Here is a 25,531-nt window from a genome sequence, read left to right as displayed (position 1 = left end):
TGCCATTCACAGAAATACAACGACAGACACAAACTTGTAATATATATTTTGCGTTTAATCTTACGTTCACATTCGCGGTACTTCCTCAATTAAGCACTTGCAGCTTCTCAAATCTGTCACTGCAATTTCAAATTTCGCGCCTTGACTTTTGCTACTCTTTTCGCGACATATCAGGTGCAAAACTAACTTGTGCACTTGAAACTCAGAGGCGGTGAGAGGGAAAGGGGGGCGGGAGAAGGGGGGGTCAAAGGAGCCGTTTTATTGGTTGGCACCTAGCCAATGAAATGGGACTTCGATGATGTCACGAAACCCGCGTGCACTGAAACACTAACATGGCTTAATGCATTAGACTGATATTAAAATAAATAAACGAAATTATCAAACTCAGTAGGCACAATGCTAATGCATACTACAGAAAAGCAGATGAGCACAGAATATGACGTAAAACATATGACGTATGCCATATATATATATGCCCTATATATGGTATATATACCATATAGACTGTAAAAGAGTTTTGTGTGTCCAACAGTTAGGCTAGGGTGAATATTTAAAACATTTACATTTTTCCAAAGCGACTTACATTGCATATTAAGGTATACATTTTACATTCTTATCAGATAATTTAGGTGCATTTTCATATTGCAATGGAATTGGCACACACACACACACACACACACACACACACACACACACACACACACACACACACATATATATATATATATGTATATATATATATATATATAGGCTATATATATATATATATATATATATATATATATATATATATATATATGAAGAGTTCAGATGCAAAAGCCTCTAAATGCCATTTGAAATTTTCTTATAGAATGATCATTTTTATCAAGCTTGTATATTTAAGTTCAGTAATTTCACTTAAATGATAATTAATAGGTAATCTTCACTGCCATTTAAGTGAAATTATTGAATTTAAATATATGAGCATCTGAACTCTTCATTTATATATATATATATATATATATATATATATATATATATATATATATATAAGCAAATGTGTGTTCAGTGCAAATAAACTTGCTGCCTAGTGTTTTATTAATAAAGTAACAAATTATGTGTTTTTTTTATTGTTTTTAATTTTTATTTTATAACTGTTAGTCCATTAAGCCTCATTAAGCGTTTTCTTGGGTTTCGAGGAAAACGTACAATTAAACGCGTTGCGTTCATATTCTGTGCTCAATTTTTTTCTGTATAGGCTATGCTTTATGGTGTTTCCTGTTTGGTCTTTTAATACCACTGTCTCAATTAAACGCGTTGCGTTCATATTCTGTTCATTGGTGAGGCATCGACCAATAAAATGACTTCATTCCGACCCCAGCCCCGCCCCCGACTCTGCTCTCGCAAGTCTGCATTTACAAGTGCACGAGTGAGTTTTGCTACAGGCATATCGCAAAAAGAGTAGCAAAAGTCAAAGCGCTAGGATTTGAAGCTGTACTGCCAGATATGAGAGGTTGTGAGTGCCGACTTGTGGTTGTACAACGAAACTGAACTAAAGCACAAAGATAAATGTGTAGTACACAATTGTGCCTGTCATTTTGTTTATGTAAATGACACTTTACACATTTGTAACTATTAATCTGCAACTTCGAATTCAAAACACAGGTGTTCTGAGTATTGTCTGTGTGTGCAAATCGATAGATGCAGCTTTTCACATCAGAGCTGCAAGTATAAATTTCAACTTACAAATACAAATATTAATTTTACAAGTTCTCACATTCAAATTAGCAAGCTCTCGAGTTTTGCTACTGTTTTACCTTCATATACAAACAGTATTATAGGAATATTTTAAAGAGTGTCCATGCTTGTAAAATTCTAATAGCTTTTTGTTTCTTTGAGGGCAATATTGTCTCAATATAAAGCTTCACTTCATTTTTAAATGCTATAAAACATGTATTTTTCCCTGAAAATTTACATTTATGAATATGAAATTTAGCCATCAAAATAAAAATAAAAAATATAAAATAAGTGCGGGGTTGTTTATCTTTTGAGTTTACAATACCTAGTAGAACATCTTTCCACAGTAATGTAAAATTTTCATCAACATTTCCAACAATGAAATAAAAAAACGTTCTGCCAAAAAAAAAAGACACATAAGGGCAGTGCCAAAATAAATGAACAGCTGTCTCTGGCTTCTTTTTGCAAAAACTACAACTTTCATCAATATCTTTTTTAAATCTGGATAAATAGTGTTCAGCAGGGTATATTCTATGAAGGAGTTTAAAAGATACTTCTTTAACCTTGTTTGTTAAGAGAAAACGATTGGGTAGAAGCCAGACTTTTTTCCAGTCAACATCACTCACAATCTGACTCCAGTACGCAATAACATTTGGTCTAGAAACAACATCTTTCTGGAAAAGGGCTCTTATTGACCTGTTATAATTATAATGGCAGGAGAAACATATATTACATACTAGAGATTGACTTGGTGAGAGGGGTGGAAATTGCTGGTTATCTAAGTCTTTTTTGTTGTTTAAATAACATACAAATTTTAGGAGAAATTGCTTTAATATGACTTTGCTACATGCACTCGTCTCAATGAACGTGACGTCTGCCGAACGTGACGTCTGCGTCTGCCGAACCAGCACATTCCACACACTCATTCTTTATTATTTTTTCCCACTGATCTTCAGTTGTATTTTATTAGCAATTAAGTGATTTTACCTTGCTTATGTATAGCTTTTATTCCAAATAGTAAATATGAATTTACACAAATGTTCATGTTAAAATATTTGTTTGCCATTGTTTCTTGTCAACATATCCACAGATAGCCTACTTATCAAGAAATCATAAAAAGCATGTATGTAGCCTACTATTCACCACTAGGAGTCTGTTGACCAACACAAAATAACGTAGTTGTAAACATTTGGGCTGATTTAACTAACATAAATAATTTTTGTAATGTTCAATTTTAGAGTTGTGATATTTAGTTTTAGAGTTTCACCGAAGTTTGATTGACAGGCGGTCTGACAGTTATCATCAGAATTATAGTTAAAAACAGTTAGGCCTACCTCAAGAGGAAGGTGAGCACAGTTTATTATTATTATACTATTATTATTATTATTTAGCCTAAATGTCTTTGCTTGTGCATAAAAACATTTAGATTTGTATCAACAGGTACAGAAATATTTTGGGACAATATTGTCATACAAGCCGGAAGAGAATTAACATAGAGCCTATAGTTTCTCTTTCAATTCTCCCATGATTTTTAACATCACACTTAAATAACATATCCTGATATTCATTCATGTGCTGTAACTAGAAGAGATAATCGATCAGTTCACGTCCTGCTTGGACAGTAAAGAGTCACAAAACGGTGTGTCTATTTATTATTTGAATTTCTTAAAAATGAGAGTGTGGCTTGTCATATTTAGCAACAGGCTACTTAAAGAGGCGTGTTTTTTGCTAGTCCATTGTCATTTGTGGAGATGAGGTGAAAGAAACCATAGTGTTTTAGTACCTGCAGAATAAGCAGGGAATCATGTACACTTAATTTGTTGTCATGAGAGCATTACTCAATCAAATCTTGAAATTTGAAATTGTTCTAAAAAACATTTGCTTTATGTCAACAAGTGAACAAGGGAAAAATGTTGTAGCCATGCATTATTCTAGATTCATTGTGACTGGACCCTTTTTGCCATTGAGATGACTTTGAGATGCCATTGAGTGTCCCAATCATTCACCCCACGAAAGAACAATTATTCAAATGTTTCTAAGCTCAATTTGCATACTCGACTAAATTTTGATCCCCCCACACTCCCAACATTATGAATGAACACTTAAAGTTTTTTTTCTATGTTTTAGCCAACAAGACCGTGATTAAAGCCATATAAAGTTAGATTTGGTGTATTTATTGCAATAAGTAGAGGCTTCAATAATTTTGTTATTAGTAGAATACTGCATTTTATGGCTTGTTTTCGACATTTAAAGGAGCTGTATGTAAGAAATCTATTTCAATTAATCATAAAATGGCCCTGATGTGTCACTAGACATTAAGAAATCATGTTCATTTCAAATACTTATATCACTGACAACAGTAGTATGGCTATGATATTGTCATTTAAAAAGTGAAGTTGCAGCCCTCAACTGATGTTGATGTTGTCATCTTGTGTTTTGGCCTGACGCGCCTCCCTCCACCTATCTACCAATCACGAAGTCAGTAGTCAGTGTTTCGGGATCCGGGTTGCCAGCTTTGCTCTAACCTACCCTAACTCTAGTCGGATAAAAATGTCTAATGTTACTAAATCAAAAATACCTCGTTATAATTCAGAAATTCGTCATGACAAAGTCCGAAATAAAACCAGAATTTGTATTGGAGATGCTTTTGAAAGATGGAGACGGCTGAAAACGGAGAAGAATTTGAACACAGACGCCAACGTTGCTAATTTTCTCCAGGACAGGTAAGATTCATCTATGCTTGGCTAACTTGTACTTGATGTCAATGGACATTTCATATATTCATGACAGTCGAACAAAGTTATGCATGTTCGTGCAAAGTAACGTAACGTTAGCTCACATGGACGTATGCTAACATTAGCAATGCATTATAGGAGCCCGTTTCTCTGTCATTATGCTGAGACGCTGAGGAAAACAACATTAGCACGCCCATTATGGCAATTTGAAACGTAATTGAGACAGAAGCCTAACTTTACCTCAGAAAAAATGCTTCGTCATTCGTTCTTCACGTATATCGTGGACTAAGTTACACATGCTGCAAGTTGACCTGTATTTCACATCACATATTTTAGCGTGTTATGGACGTGTGCTGCAGGGTAAGTAAAAAAATCCAGTTGGCCACTTTCACTTATAGCATCAGCTAACGTTAAATGAATAGCTGTATCTTTGATATTGGTTACACATAGTGACATAGGCTTGTGCTTGTACTTACATCAGTGACAGATACATAACGTTACAAGTTAGACTTGCTACCGTTCTGTCTGTCACATACGAGCATAACGTTACATCTTTACGATTATACTTTCACATACGAGCATAAATCTTTACGATTATATTTAACTAATGACAATTAGTACATTTTTAAATACATAATTACTTATCAAAATATCTCTCATGAAGCATAAACATAATTAACAGAAAAAACTTACTGTCTACGTCTTGTCGGAAGCTCATTGAAGCAGCCTAAGTTTCTGCTGAATCCTGCAGCTTATCTGGCAACCTCGAGTCAGGGGGAGGGGGGGCCGGGGGGATACACCGCTCTATAGTATTTTTAAAGTGATTGCGGTACCAGTTTTGGCCACAATCCTACATACACTTCCTTTAAAGGTATTTTAACAGGTAAAAAGGGCTGGATTGGTTGGTACACAGCAGGGCAGGCAAAATAATGCAGAGTCATAAGGATAATTGCAAAAGAGATCATGGCCCGGTTTCCCAATAACGCTCACTCTTAGCCTGCTAAGAAGACTCGAAAAATATATCTTACGAAAGTAGTTTATGTTTTTAAGTGTGTTCCCCGAAGTGTCTCTTGGAAGCTTCTTAAATCGCTGCCGCTTAAGTTCAACTTTACAAAGGCGCTGTGCCAAGTGAAGGTGCTGAATTAGTTGGCATCGATTGCTCAGGAATCGTGGAACTTCAACTTTTGCTGGATGAGGTGAGCTTGCACAAGGTGACACTGTTTTCCAGCTTTCGTAATAACTTGTGCAACAGCAACAAAAAAGAGCTATGGAGCGACATAGCAATGAAGATATCTGCCTCCGGAGGCACACCAAGATCCTGGCAGGACGTCAGGAAAAAATGGCATGATTTTTCAAGCCATGTTAAAGTAAGAGGTTCTGCTGTCCATAGAGACCGGGCGAGGACAGGTGCGGGGACGAGTTCGGTGCAACCCCTAACAGCACTTGAGGAGAAGTCACTGGCGATCATGGGAAACACAGTCTCACATGGAATCCCTGGGGGGATTGACGTTAAAAGAGGTGATGCTGCACAGACCTCATGTTCCAGGTCATCGCCACCACCCAATGTGCCATGCTCCCCAGACACCGAGCCACCTGCAGCACTCTCCTCACCTGGCAGCACAGAGTCGGAAGGGTGCACTACGCCACCACCTCCCGTACACACGTCTTCGCCAGGACTTCGCTACACAACATCAAAACGTTGCGCCAGAGTCTCACCATGTCGGTGTAGCGAAGAGTTGGTGAACATTGAAAAAGAAAAGTTGGTCGTGTTGCAGGACATTCAGCGCCAGTTGACCGAAGCAAATGAGCTCGCTCGCCAGTCTCTGGAGCTGAAGACAGCCAAGCTGGAACTGGCCAAGCAGCAGCATGCCCTAGCAGAGGCGCAATTTAACAGGCCCTCAATCTCGGTACCAATCTTGCTGCCAGCTGAAGGTGAGCCAGTTTTCTTAGTTTATAGTTTTTTTTTTAATGTGCCTTTCCTCACAGTTCCTAATCTCATTTTGGTATGTGTTTGCCTTTATAGATGCTGAGTAACAGTCACACCAGTGACAATGTCTGTGTATGTTTGTATGCGCATTTTCTTTAAAAAAACTTGATCATAAACAAGATTATGTCATCCTTAATGAGTCAACAACTGATTCTCGATTGCCATTGGAAACCTATGCATAAAATCTTGCTCTATCTATGAGATACCTTATTTATCCAGAAGGAAATTAAACAGTGTCATTCTAAGTGCACATTCAGATATAAAGTCTCATTTGAAGGCTGCGTAAAGACATTAGTTTGTAATGTACATTATCTGTGTGTTTGACGTAAAGCTATGCATGAGGCAAAGCAGTGGAAAGGGAATCCTCTGACAACCATGTGACCTGCGTTCAATGCCCAATAAATGAATGAAGATGAATCAGCTATGAGACGTGGTCATTTTGGCATATGTCAATTTTTGATGCAGAAATTCTAACGTGTACGCTCCTTTGTCAACATTAAGAGAAGCATGTCAATGATTGGCGTTGCATAGAGCACTTATAGAATGGACACAATGGCATGAATGAGTAAAGGTGTAAAGGATTAGAATCACACACAGAACATTTAATGGATGCAAGGTTTGAAACTCACGTTTATTTTTCAGAAAAATAAAAAATCCATTATAATATGAATCAAAAGAAAAGTCAATTCAATCATGGATGATGGCTAATGATAGCTCAGCAAGTTAAAAAGTAATCAACCAAAAACATTTTCAATCAAAAGCTGCCTTGCCTCAACCCCGGCAGCGTGCAGGGCAGCCCTCAGTGGAGGATAGAGGACCTCAACTTCTGCCTCTCCATCTTCCTCCTCATCCGCTTCCACCTCCTCCTCCTCCCCCTCCGGAATAGGTGCGCCTCCACGCACAGCCATGTTGTGGAGTATGGCCGTTGCCACCGTAACTGCGCAAGAGCTGTGAGGCTTCATCCGCAGTCCTCCTGCCGACTTGTGCAGGCACCAAAAGCGCAGCTTCCAGATGCCCAATGCACACTCAACAATGTTGCGCGTGCGAACGTGTGCAACATTGTAGGCTCTTTCAGCCCGAGTCTGTGGGTTGGTCATCGGTGTGAATAAGTATGTTCTCAGAGGGTATCCACTATCCCCGAGGAACTGGCTCTGACCAAACCCCTCTCTCTCCGCTTGTTCACCCACGGCAGAATTGGCCCAGACAAAACTGTCGTGGGTGCAGCCAGGCCACCTTGCCACCAGAGATCACACCCCTATGGTCCACTATAACCTGCACGTTTATGGCCGCGTATCCCTTTCGCGATATGTACGCCTGATCAATCACTGATGGATTGGCAAAAGGGATGAGTGTGCCATCCACCAGGCCCAAGACTCTGGGGATGCTAGCAATGGCATGAAAGCCCTGGTGCACCTCCTGGATCTCCTGACGTGTTGCCGGCAGCCGGATGTAATCCCCGGCATGGCGCAGAAGGGCGTTGGTGACAGTGTGGACGCACCTCCACACCGAGGTCTTGCTTAGGCCGTAGCCGTCTCCCACAACCTCGATGAAGCTCCCTGTAGCAAAAAACCTTAGCGCTGCAAGCAGCTGGATTTCAGGGCTTAAAGCAAAATTCCGCCGTGTTAGCCTGGCAAGCGCAGGTCTGAGAAGGTCCAGAAGCTCCATAATGAGTTGTCTTGGGAGGCAAAATTTTTTTAATATAGCCACGTCAGGCAAAATATCAAAAGGGCTTAAGTTTTGCCGAATAAAAAAATGGACATGGACTAAACGGCTCCGTGGCCGGCGCCCTCTTTGATTCAATACAAGGACACATTGGATCGCTGCCATAGTTGGTTGCTTACTGGACACCACCATGCTTATCCATTTATAGATCTTTGCCAATTAGAGGCAAATTGTTTGCCAGATTATAATTATCAAAAGTGAATGCCAATTATAGATTGACAATCATTAATGCTTTAATGACATTAGAAAATAGTCAAGGCTAATTAGCACCATTTTAGTTCTAATAACAAATAAAGTCAACTTCATAAATAGTCCTGTATCCATTGCGGACATTTTTTTTATTAGTATATATATCATTATATATAGCATAAAATCATTGTTGAGCCACAACATTGTCAACATACCATAGTTTGACTTGCAAACAACGCTAAGAGAGAGCTTACGAATGGTCTGGACCAACCTTACGAAAGTGTGACTTACAGAAGATATACTTAGCGTACGAACATGTCGGCAGTGGCGCAAAAAGTGGGTATGCACTATATGCGGCGCATAGGGGCGCGCAGCACCAGGGGGGCGCCAAAGCGATGGTCTTTTTTTTTTTTATTTTTTTTTTTTTTATCTGTACGTAGACTGTTGTGCGTTTCTAAATAATTTCTGCATTTCCTCAATGTTATATAATTTTTTAGAGGACTAACAGGCTAGAGTAGGATATTCATAAGATTCCATCATATAATTTTGACATAGAGAGGGGGGGGGGGGATAATATCGCGAGCAGGCGGGGGCGCCGTGAGCGCTGAGCGAGCACGTAGCCTATACGAGTCGAAAAAGATGGATAAAGCAAAAAAGCTGTCGGGACTAAAAATAGAAAAAGATAGAGGGAAAAGGAGATGGCGTGTCAATTGATGCGCCAGCAGCTAAATAAGTGGATGGTCAAAGGCAACCGGTAGTGTGACGTCCACGCATGTAGGCTAGGAGATTCCCGGTGGGCCGACGTGCTTTTTGGGCTGATACATCTAATAGGCTATTTTTTTTTTTTTTTTGTCTTAACGGCCCACAAAACTCGTACATCGACGGCCCATTCGTTTTATTTTGTTTTGCTTAATTGGCGGCGCTGGGTTAGTGCCGTTGTAATAAATTGGTAAAAAAAAAAAAAAATGTATTACACACGTAGATCAGCACACGTAGATCCTTTTCTTGATTGACACTGGGCTGAACCAATTACATCTTTAATTTGAAGTATAGAAATTAGTACAAAACTAATTATGAAAGTTTCCTTTAGTTTTCAGTGCATTTGTTTAACAATATATGGCTATTACTATCATGGGACTAATATTATTACTATGTAGTAGTGTAATGTAGACAGACACTGTTACTAAAAAAGGTTTGAATTTTTTCTTTGTTTAATTTGCTCACTGAATATGTGTTGGAGCTTTTAATTTTGAACTCTCAAAGTGCACCAGATTGATGAATTCAACATTAAAAAGCACAAAATTTTCTTACGGGGGAGCCTGCCCCCGAACCCCCCTAGAAAGACAGAGGTCCACTCAGCAGTGTATTCAGCCCTGCAGAAGTATACTTCAATTTTAAGAATTAATGACAATTTTATACTTATTTCATCTGTTAGCTATCACTCATTCCTCTATGTACATGGCTACATGGCACAGTTATTTATTTCTTTGTTGTTGTTGTTTTTTTGGGTGGGGTGGGGGGGCGCCAAAATTGTTGCTGCATACACCTCTGACACTGGGTAGTTGCGCCCCTGCATGTCGGGAACCGTGCATTAAGGTTAAGAGAGAACTTAAGTACTAGGTTAAGAACTACTTAGAGATAAGAACGCTTTGGGAAACTGGGCCCATGGCTGAGTTTCCTGATAACGTTGTCTCTTAGCGCGCTACGAAGACTCTTAAGGTATAACTTAACTGAAGGTATACCATTTCTAGGCGTGTTCCCCGAACTATACCTTAGGAAGCTGCTTAAGATACACCTCTTGCGTGCGACGTTACCCGGCGCTGTCCGTGGCGATGGTGCTGAATCTGCTGATATCGATATCTCGAGATTCAATTATTCTCTCGTGCAGGGGCTGTGTTCTTTATAAAAGAAGCACTTCAGAAATAGTTGAAATTGCATTTATTAGGACTCATGGGATATTATAAAAAAATAATCCAAACTATAATAGCCTATAATAGCATTGCCTACATATTTTTAAATTGTATCATATATTGCTGCCATAATAACCATTTAAATTTTTTATGTGCTTTCTTCTCGTTCCCATTTTTGTTCGCTGAGGTGGAGCTGCGATGAAATAGTGTTCTTGCAAATACTTTCCAGCATTTCAGTAATAAAAGTGTCACGGTTGTTGAATGCATTGTTTCCTTCTTGCCTCGTGTCGTTGTTGTTTATGTGTGAGTGGGCGTTGTCCCGCTCACGTGTCTGTCAGCGCTCCAGCTGATCATCATCATCTTCAATCACTGTTCACAGCTGCTGTTCATTCCATTCCCTATATATACTCACACCATTCTCTGTTCCAGTGTCGGATTGTTTGTCGAGGTCCTGTGTTTGCCGTGTCTGTGTTTCCCGTGGAGTTGCCGTGTCTTTGTTCGCCTGCCGTGTCTTCCTGCCGTTTCTGTTCCTTGTCATTGGATTCACCGCACTCCAGCACCGGGATCGGGATTCATCACCGTCACAGCACCAGCGCACCCCAGACCATCAAGTCCCTGCACGAGCCTGAGTCGCCGCCCTCTGTTGTTCTGAACTGTTTGTCTGACCCTTTTGAGCTTAATAAACACTTTTGAGAACCTGCAACTGTTTCCAGTTTTGTCCGATCATGACAGAACAATCCGACCAATCCATGGAAGCAGCAGGTGCCGCCGCCGCAACAATGGATGACTTTGTTCGTGCAAGTATTCAAAGGATGGACGCTCAGGACCGTCATCAAGGGGAAGCGGCGCGCGCGATTCAGGCTCTCGTCACGCAGGTGTCTGAGCTGACCCAGCGTTTTCAACAGCTGCAACCTCCCGCTGCGCCAGCCGCACCGCCCGTCCCTCCCACACCACCGATGCCCGCCTCCCAGTCGGAACCTCGCCTTCTGACTCCTGAGCCATACTCTGGTGAGCCTAACTTTTGCCGGCCGTTTTTGACTCGATGCGGCATGCATTTTGCACTTCAGCCCCGGACATTTGAGAAGGAGGAGACGAAGGTGGCATTCGTACTCACTCTACTGACTGGGAGAGCGGCACTATGGGGGACGGCGGTGTGGGAGAATCAAGAACCATGCTGTTCCTCGTTCCAGGCGCTCTCTTCGGAGATGAGAAGAGTTTTCGACCGCTCGGTCGCGGGAAGAGAGGCTGCCAGGGTCTTGTCTGATCTACGCCAAGGAGAACGATCTGTTTCAGATTATGCCATTGAGTTCAAGACCCTGGCGGCCGAGTGTCGCTGGAACGAGGAAGCGCAGTGGGATAGGTTCCTGCATGGGCTGGCCGACCGCGTCCAGAGGGAGATCTACGCCCTGGACCTACCCCCCTCACTGAATGGACTCATTGATCTGGCGCTGAGGGTGGACGCCCGACTAGCCCGGGTCGGACCACGCGCTCCACCCAGCCTGCCTCGTGGGGGGGTGGAACATCAGTGGTCCAGTGGCATGGACGCGGCCGGTCCCTCCGATCCCGAGCCCATGCAGGTGGGTCGAGCTCGACTTTCCCGGGAGGAGAGGGAGAGGCGGAGATCCCTTGGCCTTTGCCTGTACTGCGGGAGAGCGGGACACTTTGCTAACAACTGCCCGGTAAAAGGTCAAGCCCGATAGTAAGTATGAGGCTACTATCGGGTGGGATCTCCGCCGAAAAGTCCTCATCCACATCCACCATCCTCCCGGGAAGACTTAGATGGTCTGTCCACGATCATCACTGCACCGCACTGGTGGACTCTGGGGCCGAAGGGAATTTTATGGATCGCACCTTTGCACAGTTTCAAGTCCCACTCAGAACACTTCCCCAGAGAATCACTGTACATGCACTCAATGGACAGTAGGGTGCATCAAATTTGAATGGGAAATTTTAATTTCAAAATATCAATTTGGCTGGCATTGCATTTTGTTCCAATTAACATAAAAATGACTTTTGCAAAGTTTTGAGGAATTTCATTGAGATTTAGGGGTGCCACCTAACACATGAACTTTGGCGAAATTATGAAAAATGTGCAATTTTTTGTCTAATTCCCAAAAGGTTGACCTGGAAATGTTGAGTACAGTGACCTTTTATACAGTAACATGTTCTATAGGGTTATCAAAGTAAAAGTTGTTTGTTTGCGCTTTGGGCAACTTGGGCATTTCTCAGAATTCAACTTTCAAGATTGTCCATTCATTTGTCCTATATAGACAAAATGAATGGAGGTCAATGGGACATGTTCACGTGGCCTTACCCTGTTAATTTACTGTAACAACTACAATGCTACTCTCAATACACATGAGACATCTACAGTGGGGAGAACAAGTATTTGATACACTGCAGATTTTTAAGGTTTTCCCTCTTACAAAGCATGTAGAGGCAAAAAGCAAAAATCCAGAAAATCACATTGTATGATTTTTAAGTAATTAATTTGCATTTTATTGCATGACATAAGTATTTGATACATCAGAAAAGCAGAACTTAATTTTTGGTCCAGAAACCTTTGTTTGCAGTTACAGAGATCATACGTTTCCTGCAGTTCTTGACCAGGTTTGCACACACTGCAGCAGGGGTTTTGGCCCACTCCTCCATACGGACCTTCTCCAGATCCTTCAGGTTTCGGGGTTGTCGCTGGGCAATACGGACTTTCAGCTCCCTCCAAAGATTTTGTATTGGGTTCAGGTCTGGAGACTGGCTAGGCCACTCCAGGACCTTGAGATGCTTCTTATGGAGCCACTCCTTAGTTGCCCTGGCTGTGTCTTTCGGGTCGTTGTCATGCTGGAAGACCCAGCCACGACCCATCTTCAATGCTCTTACTGAGGGAAGGAGGTTGTTGGCCAAGATCTCGCGATACATGGCCCCATCCATCCTCCCCTCAGTACGGTGCAGTCGTCCTGTCCCCTTTGCAGAAAAGCATCCCCAAAGCATGATGCTACCACCCCCATGCTTCACGGTTGTGATGGTGTTCTTGGGGTGGTACTCATCCTTCTTCTTCCTCCAAACACGGCGAGTGGAGTTTAGACCAAAAAGCTCTATTTTTGTCTCATCAGACCACATGACCTTCTCCCATTCCTCCTCTGGATCATCCAGATGGTCATTGACAAACTTCAGACGGGCCTGGACATGCGCTGGCTTGAGCAGGGGAACCTTGTGTGCGCTGCAGGATTTTAATCCATGACGGCGTAGTGTTTTACTAATGGTTTTATTTGAGACTGTGGTTCCAGCTCTCTTCTGGTCATTGACCAGGTCCTGTCGTGTAGTTCTGGGCTGATCCCTTACCTTCCTCATGATCATTGATGCCCCACGAGGTGAGATCTTGCATGGTGCCCCAGACCGAGGGAGATTGACCGTCATCTTGAACTTCTTCCATTTTCTAATAATTGCGCCTACAGTTGTTGCCTTCTCACCAAGCTGCTTGCCTATTGTCCTGTAGCCCGTCTCAGCCTTGTGCAGGTCTATAGTTTTATCCCCGATGTCCTTACACAGCTCTCTGGTCTTAGCCATTCTGGAGAGGTTGGAGTCTGTTTGATTGAGTGTGTGGACAGGTGTCTTTTATACAGGTAACGAGTTCAAACAGGTGCAGTTAATACAGGTAATGAGTGGAGAACAGGAGGGCTTCTTAAAGAAAAACTAACAGGTCTGTGAGAGCCGGAATTCTTACTGGTTGGTAGGTGATCAAATACTTATGTCATGTAATAAAATGCTAATTAATTTTTTAAAAATCATACGTGATTTTCTGGATTTTTGTTTTAGATTCCATCTCTCACAGTTGAAGAGTACCTATTATAAAAAATTACAGACCTCTTAAGTAGGAAAACCTGCAACATCGGCAGTGTATCAAATACTTGTTCTCCCCACTGTATACTCTGAATATGACATTGTCCACTCTAGAATACTGTTGATGTTAAGCTTAATAGCTTAGCTAACATAGATAGCAAACGGTTGCTAGCTAACGTTAGCTAGATGTAATACCTATAAATATGACTTAAATGACTTATGAGTATACAAAGTATACAAAGACACAACTACAGATATGATAGTAATATGTAATAATACATACCCAACACAGAAAGATCACCTCAAACAGAAAGATCACCTCAGTTTTCTTGAGCTGTAGTATTGTTTACCTCAGATCTCCATGATCTCCATTGAGCACTGTTAACCACTTTATCCAACAAAAACAGATGTGCGGTGGCACCCCTAAATCATCATGTACAGGAAAAATATTTTGCATGTGTTGTTTCTACATATATTGGAACACTTTTAGCACCCAGCCATATCAAAATTCAAGAATTGTGTTTTTTGATGCACCCTAATGGACAGTCACTACCCACCATCTCCCAGGCCACCGAGAACATTACACTCATCACCTCAGGAAACCATGCAGAGACAATATCATTCTACATCACGGACTCCCATCACACCCCCATTGTCTTGGGTCACCCCTGGCTCCATCAACACAACCCCCGCATTGACTGGAAACAGAGAACCATATCAGCCTGGAGCGCTGAATGTCATAGTTCTTGTCTTGTGTCTGCCTGTTCTGTTGTCTCTGTTCCTGTGTTGCAGGAGGAAGCAGTGGATTTATCAAACGTGCCCGCGGAGTACCGTGACCTGAGGGAAGTGTTCAGTAAGTCAAGGGCTGCTTCTCTCCCTCCGCACCGTCCCTACGACTGTGCTATAGATTTACTGTCAGGTAAGTCTCCGCCTAAGGGCAAGATTTATTCACTCTCGGTTCCGGAGAGGGAGGCTATGGAGAAATATATTTCTGATTCTCTAGCATCCGGGTTCATCCAACCTTCCTCATCTCCAGCGGGGTTCTTTTTTGTGGGAAAGAAGGATAGATCGCTGCGACCTTGTATTGATTACCGGGGGTTGAACAACATCACGGTAAAGAATACTTATCCTTTGCCGCTGATGTCTTCAGCCTTCGAGAGGTTGCAGGGAGCATCCATCTTCACAAAGCTGGACTTACGTAATGCTTATCATTTGGTCCGTATCAGGAAGGGGGATGAATGGAAGACTGCCTTTAACACCCCTAGGGGGCACTTTGAATACTTGGTCATGCCCTTCGGTTTGTCCAACAGTCCCGCAGTCTTCCAGGCACTCGTCAATGACGTGCTGCGAGACATGATCGATCAGTTTATTTATGTCTACCTGGATGACATTCTGATTTTTTCCTCGTCTCTCCAGGAACACGTGCAGCACGTCCGACGAGTACTCCAGAGGTTGCTAGAGAATGGGCTTTTTGTCAAGGCGGAGAAATGCGCTTTTCATGCACAGTCGGTTCCTTTCTTAGGACACATCGTGTCGGCTGAGGGTATGTGTATGGATCCTGACAAAGTTAAGGCTGTGGTAGAGTGGCCAAACCCAGATTCCCGTAAGGCCCTACAGAGGTTTCTGGGGTTCGCCAATTTCTACCGGCGTTTTATTCGCAACTTTAGCCAACTAGCCGCACCTCTGACTGCCTTGACCTCCCCCAGAACTGCGTTCAGGTGGTCGGAAGCAGCCGAGACTGCTTTTTCCAACCTCAAGAGCCGCTTTGTTTCGGCTCCCATCTTAATCGCCCCTGATTCCTCACGTCAGTTTGTGGTGGAGGTCGACGCGTCAGAGGTGGGGGTAGGCGCAGTTCTTTCACAACGCTCACCCTCAGACAACAAGATGCATCCATGCGCGTTTTTATCCCATCGCTTATCACCAGCTGAACAAAATTACGACATTGGCAACAGGGAGTTGTTGGCGGTCAAGTTAGCCTTGGAAGAATGGCGTCATTGGTTAGAGGGGTCCGGGGTACCCTTTATTGTCTGGACGGATCATAAGAATCTGGAGTACATTAGATCCGCTAAAAGGTTGAACTCCAGGCAGGCGCGGTGGGCACTTTTTTTCGGCCGTTTTGATTTTACCCTCTCGTATCGTCCGGGTTCCAAAAACATCAAACCCGATTCTTTGTCGCGTATTTTTGATCGATCCGAACACGCACCTACTCCCGAGCATATTTTTCCTGAGACCCTAATTATCTCTACGCTCACTTGGGAGGTCGAATCGAGAGTCAAGAAGGCTCTAGAAGGGGTAACGCCCCCGATCTGGTGCCCACCGAACCGCTTATTTGTGCCGGAGGAACTACGTCCAGACGTTATTCGGTGGGGTCATTGTTCTAGTCTAGCCTGTCATCCAGGAGTTAGTCGCACCCTCTATTTGGTCAAACAACGATTCTGGTGGCCGCTTATGGCTCGCGACGTTCACGATTTTGTTTTGGCTTGCTCAGTTTGTGCTATTGGTAAGTCATCTAATCGACCCCCAGATGGGTTACTCCAACCGCTGTCGGTGCCTTCGAGACCCTGGTCCCATATCGCTCTAGATTTTGTTACCGCCCTCCCACCCTCCCAGGGTAACACGGTAGTTTTAACCGTGGTGGACCGATTCTCGAAGGCAGCCCACTTTGTTCCCTTGCCCAAATTACCCTCAGCCAAGGAGACAGCGGTTGCAGTCGTTAATCACGTCTTTCGGTTACATGGCCTCCCGACAGACGTGGTTTCCGACAGGGGTCCCCAATTTGTGTCCAAATTTTGGCGAGAGTTTTGTAAGTTACTGGGGGCGACGGTCAGTCTGTCTTCCGGGTTTCACCCTCAGAGCAATGGTCAAACTGAGAGAGCCAACCAAGACCTGGAGAGAACCTTGCGATGTACGGCTGCCAGGAATCCTTCCTCCTGGAGTCAGCAACTGCCTATGGTGGAGTACGCCCACAATTCGTTGCCAGTGTCAGCTACGGGCCTATCTCCTTTTGAGTGTAGTATAGGATACCAGCCACCGGTCTTTCCCAGTCTGGAATCCGAAGTCGCGGTCCCCTCCGCTCACGCCTTTGTCCAGAGGTGTCACCGCACATGGACAAGAGCCCGTGAGACTCTCCTCCGTGTGCGGGCGCGCATCAAGGCCAAGGCCGATCGCCACCGGTCTAGGCCTCCCGTATACGTCGTCGGTTCCAAAGTGTGGCTTTCTACTAAGAACATTCCGCTCCGCTCCGTATCCAATAAACTGGCTCCTAAATTCATTGGCCCGTTTTCTGTCACCAAAATTGTTAGTCCGGTGGCAGTCCGTCTCAACCTCCCTCCAGTGTACAGGAGAATTCATCCGGTATTCCACGTGTCCAAAATTAAACCCGTTTTTTTTTCCCGCATTAATCCGCCTGCCCCGGTTCCCCCACCGCCGCGACTCGTAGATGGGGAACCATCCTATTCGGTCCGTCGCATTATGGACTCTAGGCGGAGGGGACGCGGATTCCAGTACCTGGTGGACTGGGAAGGTTACGGTCCGGAGGAGAGAAGTTGGGTTCCGGCTCGTGACATCCTGGATCACTCTCTTATCGATGATTACAATCGACAGGTAAGGGAGTCTGGGAACGCCGTGAGGCGTTTCTAGAGGAGGGGGTACTGTCACGGTTGTTGAATGCATTGTTTCCTTCTTGCCTCGTGTCGTTGTTGTTTATGTGTGAGTGGGCGTTGTCCCGCTCACGTGTCTGTCAGCGCTCCAGCTGATCATCATCATCTTCAATCACTGTTCACAGCTGCTGTTCATTCCATTCCCTATATATACTCACACCATTCTCTGTTCCAGTGTCGGATTGTTTGTCGAGGTCCTGTGTTTGCCGTGTCTGTGTTTCCCGTGGAGTTGCCGTGTCTTTGTTCGCCTGCCGTGTCTTCCTGCCGTTTCTGTTCCTTGTCATTGGATTCACCGCACTCCAGCACCGGGATCGGGATTCATCACCGTCACAGCACCAGCGCACCCCAGACCATCAAGTCCCTGCACGAGCCTGAGTCGCCGCCCTCTGTTGTTCTGAACTGTTTGTCTGACCCTTTTGAGCTTAATAAACACTTTTGAGAACCTGCAACTGTTTCCAGTTTTGTCCGATCATGACAAAAAGTGCACGTCACGTACGGTGCTCGGCAGTGATCAAAAAGGATTTAAACAGTGAATTTTGAATCTTTTCTTGTAAACTCAGATGTGGATTTAGACGGCAATTAAATTACTACACAGCCTGTTTATCAAAAAAAAGAAGGTACTATATTTGGCCAGGGATTTTTACGCGGGTTGGGTGAGAAAAACACTGATATTATGGATTCGGACGGCACTAAAATCACCGACTTACCCCTGTAAATGTTTAAAATACCGGACGAGCCCATGAGAAACAATATTAGCGTCCGAATAGGACTTAACCATGGGCGTTAGTTTGGTTTGAAATGTGCTGGGGACAGAGACGCATTCGGAAGTGCATTTTCAGGTACAATGACGCATTCATTTTTTTCCTCTCTTTCGCGCAGGTTATGTTTTGGAAGACGATGTCCTGTAGCTCAGGCACGGCCCCACTTTTCAACGAGCCCACCCAAAAGTTTCCAAAAAAAAAAAAAAAACTTTTACTATATTCTACGGTGACATATATATATATATATATATTTTTTTTTTATATATATATATTGTTTTTGGTGATTTTCCTTTTATTGTGACAGGACAGTAGAGAGATAACAAAAAACGAAGGCCCACGAGCCGGGACTCAAACTCGGGACGCCCGAGTGCAAAGGCGCTACATATCGGCGCACTGACCACTGACCATTGGCGCCGACTGCAGTTATTTTTTGGCTAGGACATACAAATGAGGAAAGATTACTGCTATCTCTTTCCAGTGTCATTTAAATTCCAGTTAAATTTAAATGTAAGCCTAAATAGCTAGATAACTAATCAAATGTCACTATATCACCAAAAATCCGCTATCTCAAAATCAAACTCCTCTCACAAAAACCCACGAGGTCAATAACTTATGCGTTGATTTCACTTTTATACAGATGTGCGATTGTGTGGTCTGTTCCCGACCGCGTCAATCAAACGCTGATTCGGCGGACCACACCTGATGAAACACTTAAGGCCAATTTATACTTCTGCGTCGAGTGTACGCCGTAGTGTATGTCGTAGGCTACGCACGTAGGCGACCACACCGTCGTGAGCATTTACACTTCTGCGAATGTCTGTGTTGCTCTGCAGTTACACCGCCGAAACGCTAGTTGGCGCGGGTGGGTTTTAATGTTCCACTGTGTTTACATTCCTCGCGGCTGTTTTGAGTTTAGGTTTCTACGAGCAATGGCGGACTGAAGGAGTCATACAGATGGCTGTATTTCCGCACTTCTTTAAGCAATCTCTCGGTCACTTGGTCTATTTCCATGGCTCTTCACTGATCTTCGGAATTTAAAAATGGCGGGCGGGCGGTGCAGAGTGCAGAAGATCATTCCGGAAATGCGTAGGAGGAAACGCGATGCTATCCAGCCGACCAATCACAGATCTTGCGGTCCGCGTCGCCGCGACGCGTAGTTACATTTTTGAGGAGGTGCGCGTCAGGGTACGGTGAAGGGTACGACGTATGGTACACGTCAATGCGTATGCTACGCCGTACCTTCTACGCGCACCCGACGCAGAAGTATAAATTGGCCTTTAGTGAAACACTTCGAGGCTTCGTTTGGCCATAGTCACGTGACATGGGTGTTTGCGTTTCGGGATCTCGCAAAGCTTCGGAACGACTGTTTCGTGTCAGCCATCCTTAGTTTTCCCCCTTGAGGGTTTTTGTTTCATTTCATGTTTCTTTTATTTAATAAATATTCTTTCTGCACTTGAGTCCTCTCCTTTAGTTTTTCTTTAGTTATACGTGACAATTCATTGATTACTTTAAGAGTTTTGCTGATAAATTATCTTATGATTATGAAAAAGTAAATTCAAAACATTTTAATCTGGAAAGGTTTAGGGTTAATTAACTGAACTGATTTTTTCTGGTTTTGTTTTGTTCAGTCTGTTTCTGTCCTCTCCTCATTTCTTGTGTAAGTGTGTAATTCATTTGTATTTGTGCAGAGATTATCTCTCTGATAGCCTATAAGACGAGATGTTTCTAAACTGGTGATTCTCCATCTCACTGCTGTTGATCGTCATTCTCTCACAACTGCATTTATTTAATAAATCTGTTCTTCCTTTCCTCTGTCTCCTGTTTTCTGTTCCGGCTTGTAGAAGAGTGAATCTCTAACGGAGAACAGAATTATCAACTCAAGAGCTTTCAATTAATAACATAAGTATATTTTAGTAGTGCTGTATTCAAGACCACATAAACTTAATTATATCACATGTCGTAATATAAAAATCAAGATCTCCTACAAGTACAGTACTTTTCTGCAATCACACCCTGAATGTTGTGGGCATGTGTATTAGATGTGGGTTAACGACACAACTGAATGTTTAGGCATGACATTTTTGACACAAGCCCTTGTTGCACAACAGTGACAAAATACACCAAATTGGAAATAAGTTTTACATCCAATCACATCAATGTTAAGAAATAAATCAGACGACACACACAGAGAATGTAGTGATGTGATATCCCGCAGTCGAGGTTTGGACTGGACTTGAGTTCTCTTAGTTTGAGATCTTCAGAAACGTGTGTATATGGCGATACGGTGTAGAATAACTCAGACACAGACACCAATCTGAAGGATTAAACAGTTTTAATGTCTGATGAAATCGGCATCACTCTCTCAATTCAGCAGCAGAAGTCAAGTCATCTTCATTTATATAGCGCTTTTAACAGTGTAGATTGTTCCAAAGCGGCTTTACAGAGATACAAGGATAGTTTAAAGTAGCAGAGATTGTTTTGGCTTTATAGCAGATCTTGAATAAAGTTATTTTCCAGCTAAAGTTAGTTTGGAGAACAGAGAAATACACCAAACTACAGAATAACAGAACTGATTTACAGATTATACCAGGATAAAAGCGAGTGAATGTATTAATAATGTCTGAATTTTTACGTTCAGTTTGTCATGAAATGTATAATGTAAATAAATAGCTGAAGCTGATTCTGTTGAATGTAAAATCTATAAATAATCACTTGTATAATAATTGTGATGAACTGCTCTGAGACACGAAGGTTGAGGATCCAAATGCAGCTTTAATGAACGGGTAATCCACAATCGTAGTTGAAAACTGGCAAAAGGTCATAAACACCTGGTAAACAGTCCAAACAAAAACAGAGGAAACCAAGAAAGACAAAGAATAAAACACAAGATCCAGGAAAGAGGAGATGCAGAACTGCAGTGTTACTCTAGACTTCACCATGATATAATATAATAATTATAGTCTGATGTGGAGCGCCCTCTAGTGGCTCCCAAGGGCTCTCCAGCTGGTGATCCTAACAATCATATCACAATTTAAGAAAATAATACTTTACAATAAGGTCTTAGTTGTTAATATTCACTAATGCATTAGTTAACATGAACTAACAATGAACAATATATTTTACAGCATTAATATTTGTTAATAAACAACTGTTCATGTTCACAGTGCATTACCTGATTTAAAAAAATACAACTTATTAGTAAATGTTGAAATTAACATGAACTGAGATTAATAAATGCTTTATTGTTCATTATTAGCCGTTAGTTAACTAATGTTAACTCATGAAACCTTATTGTAAAGTGCAACAATAATATTTTATATAGCATATCAATATAAATGAATAATAATAATAATTCTATTCATTAAAATTATAGTTCCATGTATGATATAATATTGTATGTTGATAACATTACTTCTAATCTAATGTTTCCAGCAATGAAAAACATCAGATGAATATTTGAGCACTATTAACATCTGTTTATCATATGTTCAGCAAAGATGCTCCTGAATTACTGAGGCTTGTCAATCATCGTGCAGATTATGATCAGGGTTATTGATGCAGATCTATAAGCAGACGGATATTACGATAGCATATTATGGTCTGTTTGCGGTTCGTCTCTGGGTTTGGCTTCAGTCTTCACCGCAAAACTCACAGAGACGGCCCTGAGACGAGCAGAGAGACGGAATGAGCTTTACATCAGATATCAGTCGCCTCTTATTCTCTCAGTTCTTCTTACCCGCTGAAACGAGGCGACGGTGGTGAAGATGATGAAGATGATGGACAGGAGGATGAAGATGATGAAGATGATGGACAGGAGGATGAAGATGATGAAGATGATGGACAGGAGGATGAAGACGCCAGCAGAAACACAGAGAGAATAAACACTGACCGCTGATTCTCCACATATCTGTTGCTTCCAACAGCGTTTCGGTTGTCTCGTGTGTTGCTGCGTCAGTCTTTACTCTAACAGTGTTTATCAGACATTATCTATCGTCAGACTCACCTGGAGCCGCGGCGCTTCACCTGAAGACTGAAGAGATGCAGCCGTCCACTACAGTATCGCATCAGGCAGTGCATTGTAGTCTCCCTGAGGGAAAACTCATTCATTCGTTGCTATAGGAGAGGAAGAATTCACTAAACTCGTTAATTCATCTAAATCTACAACATGTATGTTAGACCCTATACCGACTAAGCTACTGAAAGAGATGCTTCCAGAGGTCATAGATCCTCTTCTTAATATCATTAATTCATCTTTGTCTCTAGGATACGTACCAAAAACTTTTAAAGGGGTCATTATTAAAAGCGCTGTATAAATGAAGGAGACTTGACAAGTGTGAGAATGTTAGGCCTGGAGGAGAAGTAATGTTATATGTTAGAATTATGATTAGTTTGATATGCAGTTTATTATTTTATTCATTAAAAACTCCATCACATTAGCAAACATCGTGTCCTCTTTGTAGGCAGAAACAATGAGCCGCCCAGAACTACTCTTACCAAATAGCAGTTAGCCAGAAGAGCTAATCAGTCTTACTAAACTGATTTATTTTGAATGAATTCAGTTCAACTGTGTACAAATGTCTTCAATTCAATTAAGTACGGGTAATGAATTATTATTGATATATGTAAATATAAGCGTGTTGATTTGTGTGATGATGCTGACGTGGAGCTGTGAAGTGTTTCCAGATCCAGGAAAACTGGATTCCTCATGACTGGAGCTCTGCCTGTACTCCAGATCCGCCAGCAGAGGGCAGTGATGATCTCACACTCAGCGCTGAGGAGTCTGGGAAATACACCAGTGACTCCTACACTCATTATTACTGGCCACTGCTCTCACCTGTCATGAGGTGTTGTTTCCATGACGACCAAAGCATTGCCATTATAACCATCACAGGATATTATTAACCGATAATGTTACATCAAACATAGTCACTAAGTCTTGTTTTACAGTGATATAAAACCGCTGGTGTGTTTGCTGTGAGAGTATATAGGCCTTTTTTGATTGATTTCTATTTGATATTTTCACATTTTTATTGAAATTAGTTTTTTTTCTGCATTCAGTGGTTTTGAGTTGCAAATTATATCTTCACGTTCATTTGAAATTTTGGCATCAAATGATATGTGAATAATCTAAATTTAAATGTTGAGTTCTCACACATATTATGATCAAACCCCAACTTTCAGTGAAGAGTCAAAGTGAACTTTTTTTTTAAATAGACTTTAATCATGACCGTAGGAGAAATACACATTACAAAAGACAATAACCGACAAGGGACTGAACAAAACAGGAGTTTAAACACAAGACGACCCACGTGACTGACAGGTGATAATCATACCTAACCATAGAAACTAACGAGGAGATCATCAGTGACCAGAACTGAACAGAGAAACAGGAACTAAACAAAATAAGAGTCCCAGTCCCCGTCAGCTTGGCCCTGATGACTGATGCTGTGGACACGATTAGCACAGGCTAGCATAGGCTCCGGATTGGCCAGACTATTATATTTTTAAATGTACTTCAGCGCAAACAAAAATAGACTCTCATCGGCCCATGAGAAACATTTAAAAAGCAGGTGATTGGATAGATGTGGCATTTGGGTAACTGGTCATATCAGCTACTGGTCAGATCATGTCAATCATCTTCATTTACGACACTGCTATTGCTAGACGGCATAGTGGCAAAATGGCAGAAAGAACATGCAATAGTGGAGCACAACAATGAAGAATACAAAGGTTAAAAGAACAGCTTGACCAAGATATACTGAGGAAAATCCCTAAAATGACTGGACACTTCAAGATAGGGGTGTGCAATATCACAATGTTTGATCGAGGACGATTAAAATGTCTCCAGGATCTGCTTCTGTAGACGTATGGTTCAGTTCTGGCGCCTCTGTCTCTGTATGGGGAGACGACTCTCACACAAGTCTAGAATATTTATCCAAACATAGACCTCTATATACACTGAATAAATAAATGTGTTCAGCATTCTGCAACGAATATTTTCCAGATTTTCTATTTTAAGTCATAAAGTGAGCAGGATATATTAAGTGTGTTGATGAATCCCGTGGGTCAGCCGGTCACAGAGCCCTCTCCGGCTCTACAGCGCCACACAGTGTCCCAGTGTAGATCTGTGGTGAAGAGTGGAACTGCAGCGAGCGCTCATTAATAAACTGCCCCGTTTATTTCCCCGTTCCCTCTCCTAGGCTAAAGCTCCAGAGCAAGACCACATCCGGCCGCTTCATCAGGGTCTGCATCAGGGCACTAGTGGGCATGTCTGTTCCTCCTATGTGGAGTAGCGGATCAAACTAATGAGAGCATAAACCCTTTAGTTTCACATGCTCATGTGAATAGATTTATATACATTAGTTCTGTTGTGTTTGTTTTGTTAGTTCTGAGATTAGACATTGGACTTTTTTCCTCACTGGAATTCCTAAATTGTAATTGTATCAGTGATGACACAAACCAATGTCTTACTGCACGGGATGAAGCCAGGACTCTGTATTTGAAGATGGTTTGTTGTGTGTACTGAAGTCTTTTAATCATAATTAGAGCGCCTCCCTCAGGTTAATCACATATACATTCACAAAAGTTCAATATTTGCATGTACTTTAAAGCCTAAATGACTGCTGTTCTTTTTTAAATATATTTTGTTACCTTGTAAAGCTGTGTTTTTAAAATAGGGAAATGATGTGTGGCTGTACCGCTCAGTCACTTGCAAAATAGTAAAACCAACATGAAAAATAATTTTTGATATTTTTGCCATATGGCCATAACATAAAGCCTGCCTACTTAGATTTGATTGGTCATCTCAAATATTCTGACATTGACAAGTAGTGACAGAACAAAGAGGCTCAGATGAACACACACACACACACACACACACACACACACACACACACACACACACACACCCTGTCCTCTGTTTCTGACGTGTGCTCTGCTCGGCGCCACTGCGGATTGAAGATGAAGAACGTGTTGAATCTGATTTCAACAACACTGAAACAAACACGAATCTGTG

This window comes from Scardinius erythrophthalmus (assembly GCF_964197995.2).
Source record: "Scardinius erythrophthalmus genome assembly, chromosome: 10".
Taxonomy (NCBI): Eukaryota; Metazoa; Chordata; class Actinopteri; order Cypriniformes; family Leuciscidae; genus Scardinius; species Scardinius erythrophthalmus.
Note: the sequence above shows the minus strand (reverse complement) of the source record.